This window comes from Crocodylus siamensis, chromosome 1, assembly GCF_052110815.1.
Source record: "Crocodylus siamensis isolate JL-2025a chromosome 1, ASM5211081v1, whole genome shotgun sequence".
NCBI lineage: Eukaryota > Metazoa > Chordata > Crocodylia > Crocodylidae > Crocodylus > Crocodylus siamensis.
Window position 1 is genome coordinate 195,300,280 of NC_143395.1, and position 22,329 is coordinate 195,322,608.

Consider the following 22,329-nt stretch of genomic DNA (forward strand, 5'->3'; position numbering starts at 1 on the left):
GGTCAGGAAGGCTAACAGCACCTTGTCATGCATCCTCAGATGCATCACGAGCAGGTCCAAGGAGGTGAACCTCCCTCTCTATGCGACAGTGGTCAGGCTGCAGTTGTAGTACTGTGTCCAGAGGGATGTGGACAACATCAAGAGGGTCCAGAGGAGGGTCACTCACATGATATGGGGGCAGCAGGGCAGACCCTATGAGGAGAGGCTCAGGGACCTGAACCTGTTCAGCCTCCACAAGAGAAGGCTGAGAGGGGATCTGGTGGCCGTCTATAAACTGGCCAAGGGAGAATAGCAGGCTATGAGAGAGTCCCTGTTCCCCCAAGCCCTACTGGGAGAAACAAGGAATAACGGTCACAAGCTGGCAGAGGGTAGATTCAGACTAGACATCAGGAGGCGCTACTTCACGGTCAGGGCAGCTAGGATCTGGAACCAACTTCCAGGGGAAGTGGTGCTCACTCCTACCCTGGGGATCTTCAAAAGGAGGCTAGATAATCACCTAGCCGAGGTCGTTTGACCCCAGTACTCTTTCCTGTCCATGGCAGGGGGTCGGACTTGATGATCTGCTCAGGTCCCTTCTGACCCTACCAACTATGAAACTATGAAGCTCAGCGTAAATTGCCCTGGAGCATGAGTGACTGGTACTTACTGAACCTGGGGAGCACCAGCAGAAGCCGCTGATGGCAGCGGCCCTGTCAGGTGGGGCACCGACCCTACTGATAGAATTAGTGTTGGCCATTGGGGGGGGGCACAGGGCACATTAGGGGGGGCTTGTGCACCCCTGTGCACCCCCTGCCAGTCACCTGTGCCCTGGAATATGCAATCATGTTTACATGTGTAATTCTCAACATTTTAAAGACCTGAGGCACCCCTCAGAAAATTCCAGCTCTTAATTTTCACTCATTTTTGACTACAGAAAAAGAATACAGCAATTTTTCTGTTGGAAAGAACTTAGAAAGACCACAGCAGGTCAGAGTGATTTTAACACTATGAATTCCTATTTGAAATCTTTGGGGTAATCTTATGAATTATATTTGCACACCTAACAGTGCCAACATTGTATGGTGCCCTGCAACACCCTTGAAAGGATCTCAAAGCACCCTAGGGAGCCACTGGACCCTGGCTGAGAATCTCTGGTTCACACTTTAAATCTAGACTTCAAATAACACTTAAGGAGTAATTCCGTGAACTCCACTGGCACTCTTGATCATGACATTGTATCCATATAAAATTTCATACATTCTTAAAGGCTGTGCAAACAACTGGACTTTCCAGAGCCATAAATGGGACCTAAATCTTTGCAAAGACAGCTACTTCTTTTTGCCTCTCCTGTCTTGCCATGGAGTCTCCGGATCTAGTTATAAAGTATTGCTTGGGCATACAGGCATGAAGTCAGGAAAGCCAAAGCGCAATTGGAGTTGCAGCTAGCAAGGGATGTGAAGGGTAACAAGAAGGGTTTCTACAATTATGGCAGTAACAAGAGGAGGATCAGGGAAAGTGTGGGTCCCTTACTGAATGGGGGAGGCAACCTAGGTGAGAGAGGATGCAGAAAAGGCTGAAGTACTCAATGCCTTTTTCACCTCGGCCTTCACAGGCAAGATCAGGTCCCAAACTCTGAACCTGGCAGCACAGTTTGGGGAGAAGGTGAGCGGTGAACTGTGGGTAAAGAACAGGTTAGGGACTATTTAGAAAAGTTGGACATATACAGCTGGGGCCAGTTTTGTTCAGTATCTTCATCAATGACCTGGAAGATGGCATAGAGTGCACCCTCAGCAAGTTTGCAGATGACACCAAGCTGGGGGGAGTAGCAGCTATGCTGGAGGGTAGAGTTTGGATTCAGAAAGACCTTGACAAATTGGAGGACTGAACCAAAAGAAACTTCATAAGGTTCAATATGGGCAAGTGCAAAGTCCTGCATTTAGGACAGAACAAGTACAGTCTGGGAACTGACTGGCTGGGCAGTAGCTCTGCAGAAATGGACCTGGGGGTTACAGTGGACAATAAACTGAATATGAGTCACAGTGGGTGCATCTGCATGAGATGCTAATGACAGAGTAGATTCATTCTGCTGTGCATTAGCACAACAACAAAAAAAGTGCTTTTGTGCAGTAGAATTAGTTTACTGTGTATTAGTATCAATTAAAACATGTGCATTGGTGCTAATGTGCAGTAATGCCAATGACAATACATTAAGTTAGTACCTGTTATTACAGGTACTAAACTTAGTGTACAGTAATTCTGTCACATTAATGCATGTATAGATGTGCCCAGTGTGCCCTTGTTGCCAAGTAGGCTAACGGCATATTGGGCTGCATGGATAGGAGTGTTGTCAGCAGATCAAGCGGAGTGCCCTCTATTAAGCACTGGTGAGACCACCTCTGGAGTACTGTGCCCCGTTTTGAGCCCCCCACTACAGAAAGGATATGGACAAATTGGAGAGAGTCCAATGGTGGGCAGCAAAAATGGTTAGGGGGCTGGGGCACATAACTTGTGAGGAGAAGCTGAGGGAACTGGGCTTTTTAGTCCAGAGAAGAGAAGACTGAAAGAGGATTTAATAGCAACCTTCAGTTACCTGAAGAGTGGGTCCAAAGAGGCTGGAGCTAGACTGTTCTCGGTGGTGGCAGATGACAGAACAAGAAGCAATGGTCTCAAGTTGCAGCAGGGAAGTTCAAGTTAGATATTAGGAAAAACTTTCTTGTGAGGTGGGTAGTAAAACACTGGAACAGATTACCCAGAGAGGTTGTGGAATTTCCATCCTTGGAGGTTTTGATGACCAGCTAGACAAAGACTTGGCTATGATGATCTAGTTGGGGCTGGTCCTGCTTTGAGCCGGGGGTTGGACTAGAGGACCTCCTGAGGTCCGTCCCAACCCTAATTTTCTATGATTCTAATTTTCTAATTTTCCTTTTGGCAATCTAGATTGCATCTGTTTAGGAACAATATAACTACAATTGATCTGGACTATTCAGATGCAGGGAAGGGTCTGGCTGTACACTACTGCCTGAGAGGGTTGAAGTAATCCACTCCTTCTCCACAATGGGGGACGAATAATGACTTCTGAACCACAGTTGATTCTTTGGGCTACTTCAGAGAAAGGGGGAATATATAACTGCAGAAGTGCAGGACAGTTTATAACCTCATGGTCTCTCCCCAGAGAGTCTTTCTCATAGTGTTTTAATAGGGCAAATCCTATAAAGAGGAGTATTTGTCCTTTTTGAATAGACTAGGACAAAGTGAAGTCTGCCAGTCTCCCATAGACCCTAAACTCTGGAGGAAGTCTTTGTTGTCGAGTAGAACTTCCATCCACACCCACAGATCCCTAGTTCGAGCTGATTAGGAGGTTCAACTCCATCTAGCTGGGCTACTGTGAAGGGGGTGAGGGTTGCCAACAACATTACCAGAAATGCTTAGGGATGCTGCTACTCTGTGCTGCTAATAAAACAGTTTGAGCAGCGAGAGCATTAAGGTATAGGGTGTCTGCTCTCACTCCAGCTAGGCTAACCCAAAAGGAATTAACCCAACTTAAATCTGCAGAGACATTATTCTTGAGTTTTTGCCTTCACTACTAAAAAAACTGACTTTTTTACCTCAGGGCAAGTAATACACATGAGCTATTTTCAAATAAAGATACCATGAGGAGAAGACATGTTAGTCTTACCACAAGTTAAATTGGCCAAGATGAGTCCTTTAGCCCTCTCTGTGGGCCCTATTTGACAAGTTTCTCATGGTAAACCCAACATGCTTGGTCTCCTTTGCATTTGTATCCTGTTAATTTCCGCCAAGATAAAAATGACATTTTAGCAGTGATGAGAAGCCTAAGTGTGGCATTTGGAGATGGAGTCCTCTTTCTGCAAAAAAAATCAGTCTAGTAATTCTATGCCCAAGAGGCCAGAGCAGAAAGCCAAGAATACTGATGAATCCACATGGAAGTTTCTGACTAACAATACATTTCTGTGTGATGGAAGTGAGCAACTGATAGTCAGCCAGAGATGGATGAAATATCTCTGTTGAACAAAGCAAAGCTGAAAACACTTGAGAAATACCAGAAATTTAGTGTGATTCTCCTAACAGGAATGCTACGGCTCTCCAGATGATTTATACCAGAGGGCAGCAAGTGTGGCAGCTTACTCAAAGGAAACTGAACAGAAGTCTGGGAACAGGAAGCGGTTATTGAATATTGACAACACGTATCTTTTGTCACTGTCTGTCAACATATACATCTAAACTAGGCATCACCAAAGGCTGTTACCTCCAATCAATTCTGTAGGAACACAGCAATGAGTGGACTCCAAGGTACCAGTTTATTTTCAATTCACTGATGACCCGGTCTCCCTATTGTCTTTTCCTTCATTCTCCCTGGACTGCCTCCGTTCCCTCCTCCTTGACCGTAAAATAACACATCAGCATAACAAAATTATCTCCGCTTAGATTTCTCCATCTGCTTATGCTCATGCAGTAAAGTAAGCGTTCATTTCGAGCCAGCAATGACACCCTTGGGAAGAACTCATTGCATAGTACTGAATATCCCTAAGTGATTTGTGACCTGATGATTTTCATAAAGTGTTGCAGCTGAAACACATGGAATCAGAGGGTGATTAACTATCTGCTTAGACTCAGTGTCATCATGTATGAATAAAATAAGCATTCCTCTCCTTCATCTTAATGGAACTACTAATTCTTTAACCCCTGAAACAGATTACTAAGGGATACAGCAGATTCACCATGTCTTAAATTATTTATATCAAGAGTGGACATCTTTCTAGAAGCCACGCTTATGTTCAAACACATTATTGGGCCAAGAACAGATTTCCACAAGCTATTCCTGTGCCCAGCACTATACAGGAGGTCAGGTTATAGGATCATAATGGTTCTGTCAAGCCCTGAACTAGGAATCTGAGAAATGCATATATCCTTGTCCAATATTGCTAGATTTGTATGTGAAGTCTGACATGGTATGATTTTTTACTGGCCAAGCCTGTCTGCATAGCAAGCAGAAATACCATGATTGTGTGCAGAGACTCTGGGTACAAAATGATCTCTTAGTTACATTATGGGCCATTTTACGCACACAGGTGTTCAGTTTTCAAGTGCAAACACAAGGTCTGGGCATGAAAACTAGTGTACAGTGTCATGTGCATAAGTTATTAAAAAGAAAATTTCATTGTCTTGACAGCATCTTTGAAAGAGTAAAGAGTAGTGTGGGAATCTTAGAAATTCATTGACTCCATAACTAATTAAAATAAGTCAGCCAAAAAATTCCAGTCTGTTCTCCTGACTACAGTGGAATCACCCTCTGAATAAAATGATGCTCAATGTGAGTAAGGATGGTTACATCTGTTTCTTAAAGTATACTGAAAAGGCCTTTTCCATAGTGCCTTCTACTAGCAGTTGATTTATTTTTTTGCAGAAAAGGTGTGTGGAAACATAACAAATGAATATGTTCCTGTTAGTAGAGCGCTGGGACTCAGGACTCCCACCTCTGGATGGACTCGGCTGTTGAAATAGTTCATAAACATATTCCTTCATTCTGATATGAGGATTTGCTGAGACAGGATTACAGTACAGGGGTTGAGTATGTGATCACGAATATCACCATCATCTAGTCCTACAGATGTTCTCAAAGATCTCCATAAAGTTGGTCATTAAACCAGGCGTGGCTGGTGAACTCAGACTGGTGGGGCAGGAGTAGGGGAGGGGTTTGCAGCTGGCCCAGTGCTGGGGCGGGCGGAGGAGGGGGAGTGTCTGCAGCTGGCTTGGAGCAGGCGGTAGGGAAAAGGTTTGCAGCCAGCCAGGCACTCTGGCCAGGAGCAGGGAGGCTGCAAACCCCACCCTACTCTGGAAACCCCACCCTGCTCCTGGCTAGCTACAAACCCCCCTGCTCCTGGTCAGCTGCAAACCTCCTCCCCCACACTCCCATGTGCCCCTTCACCTGCCCCACCAATCTGAGTTCATCAGCCCCGGCTGCATTAAACCCCAACTACTTCATCCTCAGTGACATGTATGAGTCACATCACTAAGATTTCTTATAATGATTTGGTAGAGAAAATCTAGGTTAGAGGAGGTAGGTGAATCTACATGAGATGCTCTACTGCACAGTAAACATTCATGTTTACACATGCACATGCTTACTATGAAGTAAACTTTGCAAATTGGGAGTAAATTTGCTACCTGCAATTAGTTACTGTGCAGTAGTGCTTCTGTAGGTGTAGAGCAAATCTGGTCCCCATCAGCTAGCCAGGAAGGGGTGGGAGATTGCTCCCTGCCTCCAGGAGCTGCCTCCTGCTGGGGCAGGCTCCACCACCGGAACCTGGGTAAGGACTATGTCTCTCTGCCCCTGCAGCAGGAAACTCCAAGCCCCCAGCCCCAAGATTGTGATCAGGGAGTGGGAGCTGTGAGATCTCCCAGTATGGGCCCCGTGACTCCAGAGCTTGGGCTAGGAGATAAGGATCTCCCAGCATCAGCCCTGTGAATGCAGACCTGGTGCTCGAAGATAAGAATCTCCCAGTGGTGTCCCGGGGACTGTGGAGCTGGTGCCGGGACATAAGGAGCTCTCAGCTCTGGCCCTGCAACTGTGGAATTGGTGCTGGGAGCTCCCAGCCTGTTCCCCATCAAGCTCTGTGCTCATGGAGCTGAACAGGGAACAGGCTGTTCAGCTCCACGATCACGGAGATGGGTGGGGAACACTCTCTAGCCCCTGGCCCAGGATCACAGAGCAGGGGCTGGGAACTGTCTCATTCAGGGGTAGATTCCAGCTCTGTGCCCTGACCAGGTGATCAGGTGATTGAGGTGCAGGACTTGGAAAGAATTGCAGGGGTGGGGCAGAGAATCCCTGTCCCCATCCAGGCAGCAGGCAGCCTCCCCGGAGCAGGGAGTAATGTCCCAGTCCCGGTCAGGAGACAGCTGTCTTCTGGTCCTGCCAGCCCCTGGGCTACCACCCAGGGGGAGCCTAGAGCTCCCCCTGGGGGGTAGCAGGGCCCAATTGCAGGCCCTCAGGAAGTGGGAGCAGTTTGCTGCCATTAGCAGCAAATCTCATGCTTCCCTGAAGGTATAATGGCAGTGTGTAGATGAAATGAGGGGCATGTGTGCACAACGCTTTAAAGTGGGTTAAATGCTTTTGCACCGCTTTTTTTTTAATGCTGAGGAGTTTTAGTTTGCTGCCCTACAGCCATGAAGTGAAGCACCAGGCACCGTGCAGCTCTGTGGCTCTGTAGGAAGCCCATGCAGGCAGCCTGGCAGCAGCCCAGGAAGGCAGGCTCTGCCCAAGAAAAGTGGCGAGCCCAATCTTTTTTCTTTTTTTTCCCCTCCCTGGAGCCTGCCTGCCTGGTGCTTCCCTCTGCAGCTGCAGTGCCTCCTAGGACCGCCCTAGCCAGGTGCCTGTGGGTGGGTGCTGCCGGGATGGGGTGGCCTGCTGCTGCTGCAGAGGGGAGCACCAGCCACACCCCCACAGCCCAGGGACGGCTCTGCCCTCCAGCAGCTCACCTCCCCTTCCCACCACCTTAACAGAAACAGCAGCAGTGCTGCAGCTGGACAAACCAACCCATTTCTCACGGATCTGCAACATGAGCCTATTTTCAAAATGAAACTCATGCTTGTTCAGAAAGGTACTTGGAAATGGTGGAGGGGATATTATTATTTTGTCATGGGAACAAAAACTTGGCCATAATATGCAAGTTAAGTGGCTGTGGAGGTGGTTGTAGAGCTGCCAAGCTGCCTAGAATCAAGAGACTTTGGTTCTGTTCCTGATCTCTGCTACTGGTCTGCTGTGAACAAATCCCTTTACTTCAGCTGTCTTGATAGCGAAATGGAGATAATGATGCTCAGCTCCTTTGTAAATGGCTTTGAGATGTAAGGATGGAAGTTCCTGCCTAGGACATCTTTAGATGTTGTTTTTCTGTAGCTTTCAGCTATTCCTATTACATCGCAGTACCTCTGTGTAACAAAGCCTGAGGATCTCTATTACTTTAAGGGAGAAAGAGACCAGGGAGAGCCCCAGGTTGGGGAAGACTGTGAGGGTGAAGCTGCAGGACAGCTGGCCTGGGAAGTACGGACTATGAGTGCTCTGCAGCAGAACAATAGGGCAATGCCTGCCTGCAATAGGGCAACTATTGCAGTGCGAGTTGCTCCCCACTAGGACTGTAGGCTGGAGCCCTGCAGAGGAGACAAGGCACTGCTGACAGCAGATAGTGGGCTTAATTAGAGGGCACTGTGGTCAGTCCTGTGGCGTCACCTGACTGGAAAGGGGCATGGCCAATGAGAGAGAGAAGCCAGGGCAATCAGTCTGATCCTGAAAGGTAAAGAGGGAAGAGATCTGTGGTAGAATATCTCTGTTGCTGAGAGAGGGACTGTGAGCACGTCTGGAGACAGCAAGTGAAGGGCCGAGGGCTAGCAGCAGACTAAGGCCTGGGTATGGGTAGAAGTTTTGATATATAGGTCTAGTTGTAGTCAGAGTTTTGGTTTTAGTCTTAACTAGTGGTTTGGGTTTAGGACTGTCAGGAAAATGGCAGAAGTCCCAATAGTGCCTGAGGGTATGGGAGTGTCTTGAGCTCTGCCAGGAGCTAAGGGCTCAAGGCACAGGACAGGCTTAGCAACAACCAGATCAGTCCAGGGGGTCCAGTTTGAAAAATGTGGAGCCAGGACCAGGTGCCACAGCCTAGACGGGCAAGAACCAGGGCCAGGGACTGAGCGGCCCAAAAGACTAGGCCAAGGGGCCTAGCTCATGAAGGGTGGAATCAGGGCAGGGGTCTAGTGCCCAAAGGGCAATATCAGGGCCAGGGGCCCAGTGCAAGGGACACAGGGGCCAGAGTCCTAGAGATACTAATGACTGAAAGGGCTGAGGCTGAGAGAGCCAGACCCAAATCCATGGACCAGGGCTGGAGGCTTGCAGCTGGAGAGTCACCAGAGGGCATCATGGCTGTCCCTGGAAATGAAGCTTGCTACGCTCTTAAACACCCTTTTTGAAGAACTGAATTGCTTACCTTCTAAACTAGCAGTTCATTGCAATATGCAATGGCTTTTATATGATATTACAAATGAGGGACAGTCTTTTGGCCAGAGAAGTTTGCAGCAAGTTGACCCACTGTGAGCCCAAATAGTTCAGGAGGTTTCTGATTTCATGAAGACCTCTCATGAAGGTTGGGGAATCACCTGGTTCTGCAATTGTTAAACAGTTGTTTTTACTGTATGGCTTTTTAATGAGCTGCGCAAAATGATCCAACACCCTTCCCCTCTCAACCCAACCTGGCTTTTCAATCAGAAAAGCAAGTTGCATTTCTGACATTCACCAGTGGTCTCAGGAAATATCCAGAGTCTGACCTGCACCTTTATGCAGAGAAGGGCTTTCTCTAGGAAATGGTTCAGGCCTTTTGGCAAAGCCACCTAGGATGTCTATTGTCCAGCCATCTATACAGAACCAGGTTTGTAAATCAACTGAGAAAGAACTTCCGTCTCTCTAGAGGCCAATGCCAGCAACTTTCTGAAGCACTAGTTCACTATCAAACAATACTAGATCAAGTTAGCAATGGAAAACAGTGGCTGTATGTTACTATAGCTGATTAGAGAGCTATCTGCTAAAAGTGCGTGAAGCTCCCTCCCTTAAAAGGCCTAAGTGATGACTTACACTTTTGGCATCTCTCTTGTTCAGTGGGGGCAGAGGTTATTTTTGGGGAGAGATCACATAATTTGCACTGACCTTAAGAAAAGAGGATTGCAGGTGTTTGGTGTGTTCTTTGGGGCATACACCATGAGGCCCTGATTCCGACTGGGGCCCATTATATTACGAGGAGGCTTATACATTAGTGTGACATCCATCAGATAGGCAAGGCCCTGATCCTCCATATCCAGGAAGCTTCTACATCTATTTCTTAGAACAGTTTTTTTAAACTTCCTGAATCATGGAACCCTTTCATATTTCTTCTGCTGGAACCCATGCTCATATCCTAAAAATTGACGTGCAGCTAGGTGACCCAGCCCGGCAATGGCAGTGCACTGCCTCCTGGCCTGCTCCACCATTCCTCCAGTCTCTCTGTGGAATATCTGACACGTCAACCAAAGCATCCCTGTGTAATACACAAAGTTATTGGCATATTAAAGTCTAAGGAAGAAGTCAGCCGATTATCATACTTACAGAGGAGCTCAGCTCTCAGTGAGACTTTTTTCTAAAAGCATTCTCCACCCAGCTGTGCCAACTCTGACACTCACCCAGGTGCTGAGCTTTCTTGAACATCTGACACCACTTGTGGGCAGTTAAGTGCTCAAAAACCTGGCCCTGCTTTCTATATCCCAATGCATCACTGCATGAACATGGGTATAAAAAGAGCCCCTATCTCCTTGGCTTTACAACAGAGTAAATCAACCACTTCAACAATTAAAGCTATAGAAAAAAGAGTGTGCTATATTCTCCTGTGCCTACATAGCACAGAAAAAAGAGCAAATAAAAGCATCATTTGCTTTCAAACCCTGAGTGCAACCAACTAGACCAGGGTAGGCAACATTTTTTGGCTGGAGTGCTGAAAAAAACATGTCTATCTAGGAAGGTGCCAGAGTGCCAACATACCAGAGCCTGGAGCAGCTGTTTCCAGCCTCACGGCTGCAGCCTGCCCACAGATCCTGGTCTGCTTGCAGCAGGGCTTGCAGCCTCCCAGACGCCTGCTGGGAGCAGCGTGGGCTCTGTAGCTGGCAGCAGCTGCTTAGAGCCCGGGCTGGCAGTGGCATGCTGAGCAAAATGGCCTTGCATGCCATGCTTGGCACGCATGCTGGAGGTTGCTGATCCCTGAACTAGACCTATAATTTCTATGATTCCATGGTCAATGGGACCACTTGCATGTTTAAATTTACACACATGCTCAAGTGTTTTGCTGTGCCTGGAAAACTAGGGCTGGAAAGGGTGTGGGGAAGAAGCAGGATGGTTCATTTCACAAAGGACACCAAAGCAGGCAAATGAATAGATGTGAAAGTGAGTTTGCTTTGCTCTATGTCCTTAACACATTTTAGTAAGCAGCTGTTGCCTGGTTAGATTGTTTAAATGTCATTCAAATACAGGGTGCTTTCATCCAGTGTGCTTAGCTTCGCCTTGTGCTGATGAACACTATTAAACTACAGAAGTATAAGCAGGTACAGAAAAAGCAAAAGAAGATGCCGTATTTTCTTGCTTACAACATGCATCTTTAAAAAACTGCTAGAAATTGGGTTGTGCATTATAAGCTAGTAACTAGGGCAACAAAAGTTTTTACTAGGCAAAAGTGAAAGTAACTCTGGGTGGGAACCACAAGGAGAACACAATGAGCCGGCTCAGCTACCTAAATGCTGAAACTCAGTTACTATAAGGAAAGGTCTTTTTCCCCTTCATTTTCCCTTTTAAAAATAAGGTGTGCATCTTATTGTAGTATGTGTTGCATATGAGAAAATCTAGTAATAGCAGATTTTTGTCTCTTGGCTTATGCAGTATGCACAAGGCAGGGTGAAATGTTAGAAGGTCAGCTATGCCACATCATAGCTCCCAACTCCAATGGAAGACTATAATATGAGGATACCAAATGATTTGTGGTCTTCTGTATTTAAATGTGGTGGGAATCCAACTGTCCAAGCCAAGGAGGAAAGTATTTGTAGAAAGTAAATAAAGAAGTATTACTGTACATTAAACTTTTATATTTTTAGGAGATACATGTCTCACATCATGGAAAAGTGACAGCTTACCGGCTGACCCGTTGATTAGCTTCAAAAGCCCTAAGTGGTCATTATTCTGTCTGCCTATCTCAGACAGAATAATGGAAAGAGAGACACACACAGACACCTCTTGGCATTAACTGTCATACCACATGCTGGCTATGATCCCTGCTGTGGCAGAGAAGAAGAAGGGATCTCTGCTTAAGCAGCGAGGTGGGGGGGAGCTAGGAGACCCTGCTGTGCCTGCAAGTCTGTGCCAAGCTCCAGCCAGGGGGCAGAGGGAAGGAACCAGCCCTTCTGGGGAGCAGAGAGCCCCACCCAGCCCAGAGAGCATGCTGAGATGCTGCGGGACTGATTTAACTTAAACCAGGAAGGGGGCTGGGACAGACATTGCATAAACCAGTTTGAGCTAAATCAGTTAAGTCTGATACTACATTCAACCAGGTTTATCTCAAACTGGTTTCAGCCATTTTCAAACTGGTTCATGTGCGCTGAACATCTGTTCTGTTACATGTTTAAACCAGTTTATGATCACTTAAAACAGTTTATGTGCAATGTCTCTCCCTAGCCCTAGGGTTAAGATGCTGGACTGGGATTCAGGGGATCTGAACCCATTCTCATCTCTGGTACATACCCTTGGGCAAGTCACTTAATTGTAGAGTTGGAATAAAGCTTCCTTTGTCCTAGTTGCCTATTAAATTGCCTTCTTGAGCTGGGATTGTCTCTTACAACATGTGCACACTACTGTGTTCATCACAGAGGGACTCTGTAATAAAACTAACAAGGGTATTTATAGATACATGGTAATATTCACACACAGTAGGACTCATTCACCCCTAGACTCTGAATCTATTTATCCTACTCAGTAATTCTCAGTGGGTGCATCTACATATGTAATTAATTTGATGCAATAAACTCTGGCATAGTTTGCCCCCGAGTTTATTGCTTCTGGGCTTAGTATTTACATTTCTTGCTCTGGGGTGGCACAGAAGTCAGGCAGCCCCACACCATAGCACCCTCATGCCTCAGCCAGCCCCAGTCACCATCTACATGTGCATTGTGGTGGAGTAAGAAACTCCATCGTAGAATAGTACTTGTGTTGGGCACTACTATCCTATGGTGGAGTTAATTAGTTTACTCTGGCTTAATACCACCTCTCTTGTAGACACTGACAGTTTACTGCAGAGCTAATTAGGCAACTCCACAGTAAGTATTTTGTGTAGATGTACCCAGTGTTTTTTCTACTTTGAAGGCTTGCCTTGCGACAAGTTTCAGCCACTTGCATCAGGTTATATTCACAACAGGTACCTAGGTTCAGTGTTGCAGCACTTAATTTTTAGGCCTATCTGTTGCATTCAGTAAATGTGACTGTAGGCCCACCACAAATATCTATAAGCCTCCCTTAAAAAGAGAGGCCACTGAGTACACAACAACTGATTGCTTGGGACAAATAAAAAGAAAACAGGAATGGCAGTGAGGGTTACAGTTTCAAAACAGGGGATCCCCAAGGGGACACTGATCAGACCACACCAGTAAGTGCCTACTGTTCCCTGAATTAGTCAAGGGAGCCTGTGGATGCTGACTAGTGAAACTCCACCTGGAGATGTGAACAGAGGAGTGACAGGAAGACAAACCCACACATTTGCCCAAGTTCCTCCCAGCCAGACCACCCCTAGTTTTGTAGTTAGTAGGGTTGGAAGGGACCTGAGCAGATCATCAAGTCTGACCCCCTGCCAAGGCAGGAAACAGTACTGGGGTCAAACCACCCCAGCAAGGTGTTCATCCAGCCTCCTCTTAAAGACCCCCAGGGTAGGAGCCAGAACCACTTCTCTTAGAAGTTGGTTCCAGACCCTAGCCACCCTGAGAGTGAAGTAGCGCCTCCTGATGTCTAGTCTGAATCTACCCTCTGCCAGCTTGTGACCATTATTCCTGGTCACTCCTGGGAGTGCTCGGGGGAACAGGGACTCCCCCAGTGCCTGCTGGTCCCCTTTGACTAGTTTGTAACAGGCCACTAGATCCCCCTGCAGCCTTCTCTTGTGGAAGCTGAACAAGTTCAGGTCCTGTAGCCTCTCCTCGTAGGGCCTGCCCTGCTGCCCCTCGATCATGTGGGTGGCCCTCCTCTGGACCCTCTCCATGTTGTCCACATCCCTCTTGAAGCGTGGCACCCAGAACTGGACATTGTACTCCAGCTGCGGCCTGACCAGTGCCGCATAGAGGGGGAGGATCACCTCCTTGGACCTGCTTGAGATGCATCTGTGGATGCATGACAAGGTGCAGTTGGCCTTCCTGACTGCGTCCCCACACTGCCGGCTCATGTTCATTTTGGCATCAATGATGACTCCAAGATCCTTTTCGGCCTCTGAACTGATAACAAGCGAGTTCCCCAGCCTGTAGGTATGCTGCTGGTTCTTCCTCTCCAGGTGCAGCACCTTGCACTTGTCAGTGTTGAATCCCATCCTGTTCTCATCTGCCCACCCCTGTAACCTGTCTAGGTCCGATTGTAGCCTATTCCTCCCTTCTAGCATGCCCACTTCTCCCCACATCTTGGTATCATCTGCGAATTTGAACAGGGTGCTTTTTACTCCCTCATCCAAGTCGCTGATGAAGATGTTGAACAGTGTGGGTCCAAGGACCAAGCTCTGGGGGACCCCACTGCCCACCGTCCAGGTTGAAAATGACCCATCCACCACCACTCTCTGGGTGCGGCCCTCCAGCCAGTTAGCAACCCATTTGACTGTGTAGGTGTTGACACCACAGTCCCCCAGTTTTTTAATGAGAATGGGGTGAGAGACAGTGTTGAAGGCCTTTCTAAAGTCCAGAAAGACTATGTCCACTGCTACCCCTGCATCTAAGCATTTTGTGACCTGGTCATAGAAGCCACCAGGTTGGCCTAACAGGACCTACCCCTAATGAACCTGTGTTGGTTGCCCCTAAGCATAAGCCTTCCTGGTTTTATAGATGGTCAGCTTGGCCAGAGCCAGGAGGAGGATGACTACGAGGTCCTGAGGCTTGGTGAGGCCATAACAAAAGTGCATAACAAAAAAGGTGCAGGGAGAAGTGCAGACAGAAGAACCTCAGCAGGAAGTTCTGGAGGAGGTGGAACACTTAGGGTACCTATACATGTGCTCCGATGCATTGTAATTACAATGTGTTGGAGCAGACTTGATTAACTGAGTCTGCTGGAGTGTGGTAACTGCCATGCTCCAGCAGAATCCAGCATCATATGTATGAGTGTCCCCACACTGAAAAATGTTAGTGGGGGCGCTTTAACTAAAGCTAGTTCAACGAGTTTTAGTTAAAGTGCACCTGCTGCCATTTTTCAGCACAGGGGCACTGATACATGTGACACTCAGGGCAATTTAATTAGAGCAGCTCTAATGCTCTAATTAAGCTGTGCCTCCCGGAGCACATCTTTAAACACCCTTAATTTTTAGGTGTTTTGTCACTTAGTAGGATGGCCACTTAGTGAGCCCCTGGTTCAGCACCCGAGCACTCTCTATGTGCTACGTAGGATTCCCAGGTATCTCAAAACAGTTTTCACAGAGGCTAGGACTCTGAGCAGCGTCAGCTATGTTACCCAATAGGAAATGCCAATACCAGGTATAAATCTTAAGTTCTACCCTTCTCAGGGATTTCATCCCCCTTCTCTGGGCTGTGGGAAGGCAAACTTTTAACCATTCACTCATCATCCTCAATCCTGTCCCAAAGCTCAGTGCTGGCATCAGCAGTCTTTCACAGTAGAGGGCTGGAGGAGGGAGAGGTGTGTACGTGTGTGTGTGTGAGTGGGGGCGTGTAGTGGGATGCCTTTCACCTACTTCCTTACTTGAGGGCTCAGTGGTTAAAGGCCTGGCCCAGGATGTGTAAAACCTAAGTTCAACTCCCTCCTCTGCCTAGGTGGATTTTAATTAAAGGCATTATGTCTCATGTCAGAAGTATAACTGAGCAGCCCCCATGCCCAGGACACTGGTAATTTTGGTTGCTGCATGGCCAGCTGCAGCAGGAGGTATTTTATCCTCCTTGGCAAAGGTGGCACCTCAGTTATGCAACTGATTTGAATCCATATCTCTTATCACCCAGCAGTGTGTCCTAAGCACCAGGTATTACACAATGCTCTTACATTGTGTTTCCCTTTTGCATAGACTAGTTAAAAATCAATTGAGCCAGAGCAAGAGTGTGTACCACTTCATGGCTTAGTGATTATTGCAAGGATCCTGGTTTTCTCTGTTTAAAAACTGCAGATTCTCTGATAAAAATCTGCAAATTCTCTGATTAAAAAGCCCCAAATCTGTTATTTTCTGCTATTGAAATTAAATGCTGCTACTGTGTATATATGTATATACATGTGTGTATGTGTGTGTGTTTTATTGATCTATTTATAATTTTAAAGCAATTTTGAAGACTACCAGTGCCTCAATCATTATAAAATAAGTTCTAAATACCTATATATTTTAGTGTTTGATTTTGGATTTTTCATCATGGAAAATCAAAGTTTACCCTGCCCCCTTTGCTCATCAGGACACAGGTCTAGCTGTGGCTGTCCCCCCTGCTGCTTTGTGGTGCTGAGGAGCTCTGATATACTGGTGTCCTGCCCCTGTCCATGCCATTGCCCCTCAATCCCAAGTTGCAGCCTCCCCAGCCCTGCTGGTGCCCCTCACTTCCCAGCCACAGCCCCCTTGACCCTGCCAGTGCCCCCCACTCCTGACTCACTTCCCCCCATCTCCAGCCCTTCAGTACGTGAGGAAGGGAGTGGGTGTGTGGAGAAGGTGAGAGGGGGTACAGGTGATATGGTGGTGGTGGTGGGGAAAACATGCCCCCTCCAAGATTTCTGCATCCACAGCAGGGCACGGGACTGCAGTTGGGTTGAATCAGTTCCAGGGTAGGAGCCACCTCCATGGCCCAGCAGGTGGGACCCAGAGCAGGAGGGAGCACTACTCTGCCCTGGCCACCAAGGTGAGGGGTTGTGTACCCACTACTGCTGGGAGTGCCTCAGCTTGGCAGCCATGGTGGTGTGGTATTGCCTCCCATGCCGGGTTGCACCTGCTGGGCCATGGAGGTGGCTTCTGCCCAGAACTGGTCCAGCCCCATTGTAGCCCGTGCCCTGCTGTGGGTACAGAAATCTTGGGGGGCATGTGCCCCCCCATGCTCCTCCATGTGCCAAGTGTCCTCCCATCCTCCAGTGCATGGCCTGTGCCCCCTTCCCCCTAACCACCCATCATGTGGACTGACCTGCAGGGAGCTATGGGAGCCACTTTTCAGTGCTGCCTGGCTGCCATGTGGCACCTCCTGCTTGATAACCCTCTTCCCGCTCCCCACATCTCCTTGCAGGCTTGAACTCTGCCAGCCTGCAAGGGGGAACCTGCCGTTTCCTGTGTTTTTCTCCTTTCAAGGCAAAAGTCTGTGATTTTCTACTTTACAAGAGAAAATCTGCGTTTTTCTCTGTTAAAGAAGAAAATCTGTGTTTTCCCACAGCAAATGGAAAACCCAGCTCCCTGGTGATTGGGGCACTCTCATGGCAGGGGGAGATTTGGATTCTAGTCCTAGCAGGGATCAACTGACTATTTAATTATTCCATGAAAGGAGGTGTGCATGTGGGAGGACAGGACAGAATATATCCTACAGCGTGTTCCTTGGGGAGCTCTCCTGAAAGGCAGGAAGGTGTGGGTTCAAAGTCCTTCAGGAAGAGCATGGAATTGAAGACAAACTCTCTGATGCTATGGGCAAGTTCTCTAATCCCTGAGCAACTGGCAGATGTTGTATCTTCCTTTGGCTGTGTACCGCACAGGTTCATTCCAGGAGCTGCAATCTGAGAACACTTGCCAGACCAGGCTTCATAGGGAAAGAAAAGCTTTATTTATGAATCCTAATGGGGCAGCAGTGTGGAGGGGTAGTTGCTGTGCTGCCCAGTGCATTTAAGGTGCTTCTGGAGATGCTCAGAAGCAAATCTCTAGGGGCCAAGGCAACAATGAGATTGAAACTCAAGTGCCTTCAGACATAGCAACTTCAGGAAGAGGCAACAGCTGAACAGGTTTTGAGGCTCTAAATGGTGAATTTTGGTGCCTAAAACATGGTAAATAGGTGCTTAAGCTCTGCCTGAATCCTCTTGAGGGTCTAGCCCTTTGTCTGTAAAATGGGAGTAAAGAACATTTAGCAACTAAAGTTCACAGATTGGTTCTGTCTGACTTAAAGAGGATTTGAATCAGGGTCATGGAGCACAGGTAGCTGGGAGGAAGAAAGGGGCAGCTGGAGGGACTGAGTTATGGGACTGAACATTTTTCCTTTAACATCAGTGAGGATTCATAGTTTTTGCAAGAAATACCAGTGGTGAACTGTCTAGCTTAGGTTCTGAATTCATACATGTATAGTGTGAGGTGGCGGGGGGTGGGGAGGGGGGGAAGACAGAAAGGAAATTCATTGCCATTACTGCCCCTGTACCACACAAGAAAACTCATTAGCAGGTTCAGAGCACAATATTTTTCTAGCCGCAAAACAATGCAAGATGTCAAGAAACTAATGTGAAGCCCTAACAAAATGTGCTGCCAGCTTTGTCTATTCTTAGCAGTTCCATTTAGAACCAAAAACAGTGTTTTGCTCAGAACATGACAGAATATTTCCTAAAGAGACTTATTCTTATAGTCTTATCAGTACGTGCATGGTGTCAACATCCCAACAATAAAATAAAAATTAATCATCTCTCTATTTCCCCAAGTATTTTCCATTACATTTTCAGGAAAGTTTGCAAAACTTTATTCAACAAAAGAGTGAATCCTGATACCTGAACTCACACCAAGTTGTATTCTGCCAAGCAAGCCATCCCATTGGAGTAAGTCACACCACTCTTAGAGTAAGCCCCACCCCCAAAAGATTTTAGGGATGAAATTAATCTCTGGGCAGAAATCTGAGACAGGACCTATGCACCATTTGAGTCACACTTGTGCACTGTTGGAGAGGATATTTTAGGCAGGCATAAGCTTTATGTTCCTGTTCTTTAGTGGGAAGATTCCAGACAACAAAAACAGAGGACTCACAAAGGCACTGTGTGCACCCTCTACTGCAGTGGTTCTTAACTTTTTTAGACTCAAGGCATCTCTTGGAAAATGCCAGGTCTTAGTTGTCACTTGATTTTTGGCCAGTAAAAGAGATTATTAAAAAAGAAATAATAGAGCAATTCTTCTGTTGCAGAGAACTCAGAAAGACCACAGTAGGTCAGAATGTTTTTAACATTATGGATTCCTTTCTGAAATCTCTGGGTTTCTCTTGCGAATCATGCTTGCAAACTGAACAGTGTTAACATTGTGTGGCACTCCACAGCATACCTAAAAGGATCTCAAGGCTCCTCAGGGTGCCACACAACTCTGGCTGAGAATCACTGCTGTACTGGAAAGGTGTAGCACCTAGGTCTACACAAATGAGGCCTGCAACCCTGTACAGTTTAGGGAGAACCTCTTCACATTGCTACTTTCAATGTCTACTTTTTAAAGGATTCAAGTGATGGGTTCTGAAGGACAATAATGCTAACTCCTCACAGGAATGCCAACTCCTCACAAAACCAAAATTAACAACTCAGGAATTTCTTTAAAAAAACTGGGATTTTTTTATTTGCCATTTGATATTTTTAATCCTGAAGTGAATGCACCCTAGATATTTTTCAGGTTTTGCAGTTGTGGGGGGTGGGTAGAACTTTTAAATATTTTAAAATGAAAGCTGAGATTCTCATGTAGCCTCTCAATTCTATTCCCTATTCCCTAGAGCTTTCCAGAAAATCAACCAAGGAAAAAAGGCCCCATGATCAGCTCATGAAATTCAGCAGCACTATAGTGATCTCAATTCTGTTACTGAAGTTTCAATATTTATATTTTGTTATAAACTCTCTGGACTGTTCCAGAAACAGATACTGTGGATACTAGTAATTTTTCAAGGCAGATAAAGTTTCTTAACTTGCTGAGTAGAAGTTCTGGCCACACACCAATTTATAGGAAGCAAGGGAGATGCATTCTTCAGATGAAGGAATGTGTATATGAGGTTTGGGACCTGTGCTGGAATCCTTCTACAGTTTAGCATCAAATGTATTAGCAGCAATGTTTCCCCTCCTCTCTCCCCCATCCCCTACCATTCCCAGCCAGTTTGTTAAAAAGAATTCATGTCCTTTCTAGTGTCATTATTCCGGGAGAGTCCCGGTTCTGGGAGTGCCTTTTACTCTTCCCACTGTTACTCCTCCTGTCTCTACTCTTTGGAAAACAATTGCAGGATCCAGATGCTTATCTGTTGAGTTCTGCCAGTGGCCACCTCCAACAGCTTCTCTGAAGTCTTTGAAATCATCTTGCAGAGCAGACTTACTGTGTCTTTTCTGTGGCCCATTATCATTCAAATGCATTTAGATTCTCAGCAGTGTCCACTGCCATTTCTGTTTAAATTACAGTGGGTTGGCTACATCACTATGATATCCCTGATAGCGGTAAAATTATACTAGATGCTTATCTCAGTACAGTTTATATGAACACAACTAAGTATCTGGGGGGAGAAAAAAAAATCATGTCCCTATTCAAAATAAATTGGTGCCAATATATACATTATATATATATGCGCACATACACATACCCAGGCCTAACATGTCTTTATGCGGTTTGACAGTGTAATGGAACTTGCTGTAGGTATGAATGTAGGTCAGCCCCTTCATATTGTCAGAGAGGATTAAGTACACTTCAAGTCTGTGAGAGTCTGGCTCCTGGCCTCTGCTTAACTAGTCCATATTATTTACTGTTCTACAATAAACAAACACACTCAAAGTTCTTGACATTGTTTTAAAAGTACATTTTTAAACAAACAGCTGCAATATTAACTACAGATCAAATAGCTCAGCAAGGCACAATAAAATTTGGCCAACAGCCCCCGCCCCACATCCATCATCACCCCAAACTATGACCACACGGCATTGTTCAGCATCTGTCTCTCCATTGGGCCTGCCATACAGTATGCCCTGTAGTCTAAAAGACTTGTGTTGCAGGCTTGGGATGTGCGCAGGAAAAACAGAAGACAGCTAACGTGTTAAGCTGCACTCAGAGGGGCCTACTTTTCATAAATACTTCAGCCCACAGAGCACTAGCATGAAGGCAGTGGCAGGGCCATCAATCTATGGATAGTCCAAAATACATGGCTAAAAATGACATCTATAAAGTCCATAAAAATGGAGCCATCCTTACAAAAACATAGCAACCAAGAGCTTGATCTACAGGCAGAGCAGAGCAGTGCCACCTGCTGTCTGAGCAGGACTGCAGCACCTGCAGGAAGCATTCTCTTAGGGCTTCATAGTTCCCTCCCTGCAAACCATGTGCTGCTGCCAATGCTGCATCCTGTTGCCTGCCTGTAATGCTTCTTGGTCACAGGAAGGTAGACAATAGCCCTCTGGGGCTATGTACTAGGATAGGAGGCATGGCTGGCAGAAGTGGGGCTGAGGGGACAGCATGGTGTAGTTGGGGGCATCAGGGTGTGAAGTAAGTAGGGGACCCCTGGGGTGGGGGGCAGCATGATGTAGAACCATAGCTGTAGCCAAGCAGGGTTGTCAACTCAAGATAATTTTCTTTTTACTGATAATTTGCAAATTTCTTACTGACAACCAAGATTTTTTACTATTTACTGAATATGAATCCAGTCCTTATCCAGGGCCTGGGAGAAGGGTTACACTGACATTATGTAAAACATGTCAGAAAACACACGCCAGTAAAAGTTTGCAGTTTGTTGGTAAAAAAATTGTCTCGGTTTGACAACCCCAGACAGTGACATAAACAGTTAAAGGGTCAGGAGAGGTTTAGGTTTAATTCAATCCCCCAGAGAGACTTTGCCAAGACAACTGGCTATGGTCACATGGAGGAAACCTGAAGATCAGGAGGAAACTATGCTCAGGAAAGCTATGCAACTAGCACCACCAGGAAGGGTAGTGATGAAAGCCAGTGACTTGGGTAGAAACAAACCTAGAGATTGTCAAATTGTGACCACAGTGTGTGGAGCCACCTCCAAGGCTAAGCATTCAGTTTGTGTTCAGTAGTTCAGTGACAGTCTATGTGCTTACAAACAAATTACCTAGTGACTCATGCCCAGCAAACTTACCCAGCAAAGTTAGGTCTAGATTGTACCTTTAAGGAACCACCTTGAAAAAGATATTGTATGTGAACTATACCACATTATCACATGGGATGTTGCACCTCAGAAGCACAGTTCTTTCATTGGACCTGCCTTGCTCTGTGGGTCTGCTAATGAACTATACCCGCAGTTAATTATTATGCTTCACTGTTCCATAGGCAGAGGGAGACAAGACTGCCTATTCCTTGTAACTCCTTAGCAGCCATGCACTCCAAGGAAGGAATAAATAGGTATAAAATAGCTGCTTATATCCATGTCCCTAGACCCAAGTAGCCCACGAAAGGATGTGTATGTAAAGGCTATTCCTCCTTATACCTATTCAGGAATGCACAGTCCAAGTCATAATCCAAATGGTACCCCCTTCTCCCTCCTTTCATGAACTATCAACAAACAGGATATGAATCTCTCTGCTGTATTCATATTAAGAATTTTGTTCACAAGTCATTTGAAGGAAGAGCTGTCTTCTCTACCAAGAGTCTTGAACTGCAGCTGATTGCAGTTCATCTGATGTTGGATAGTCATATGGCTCGGATTTGC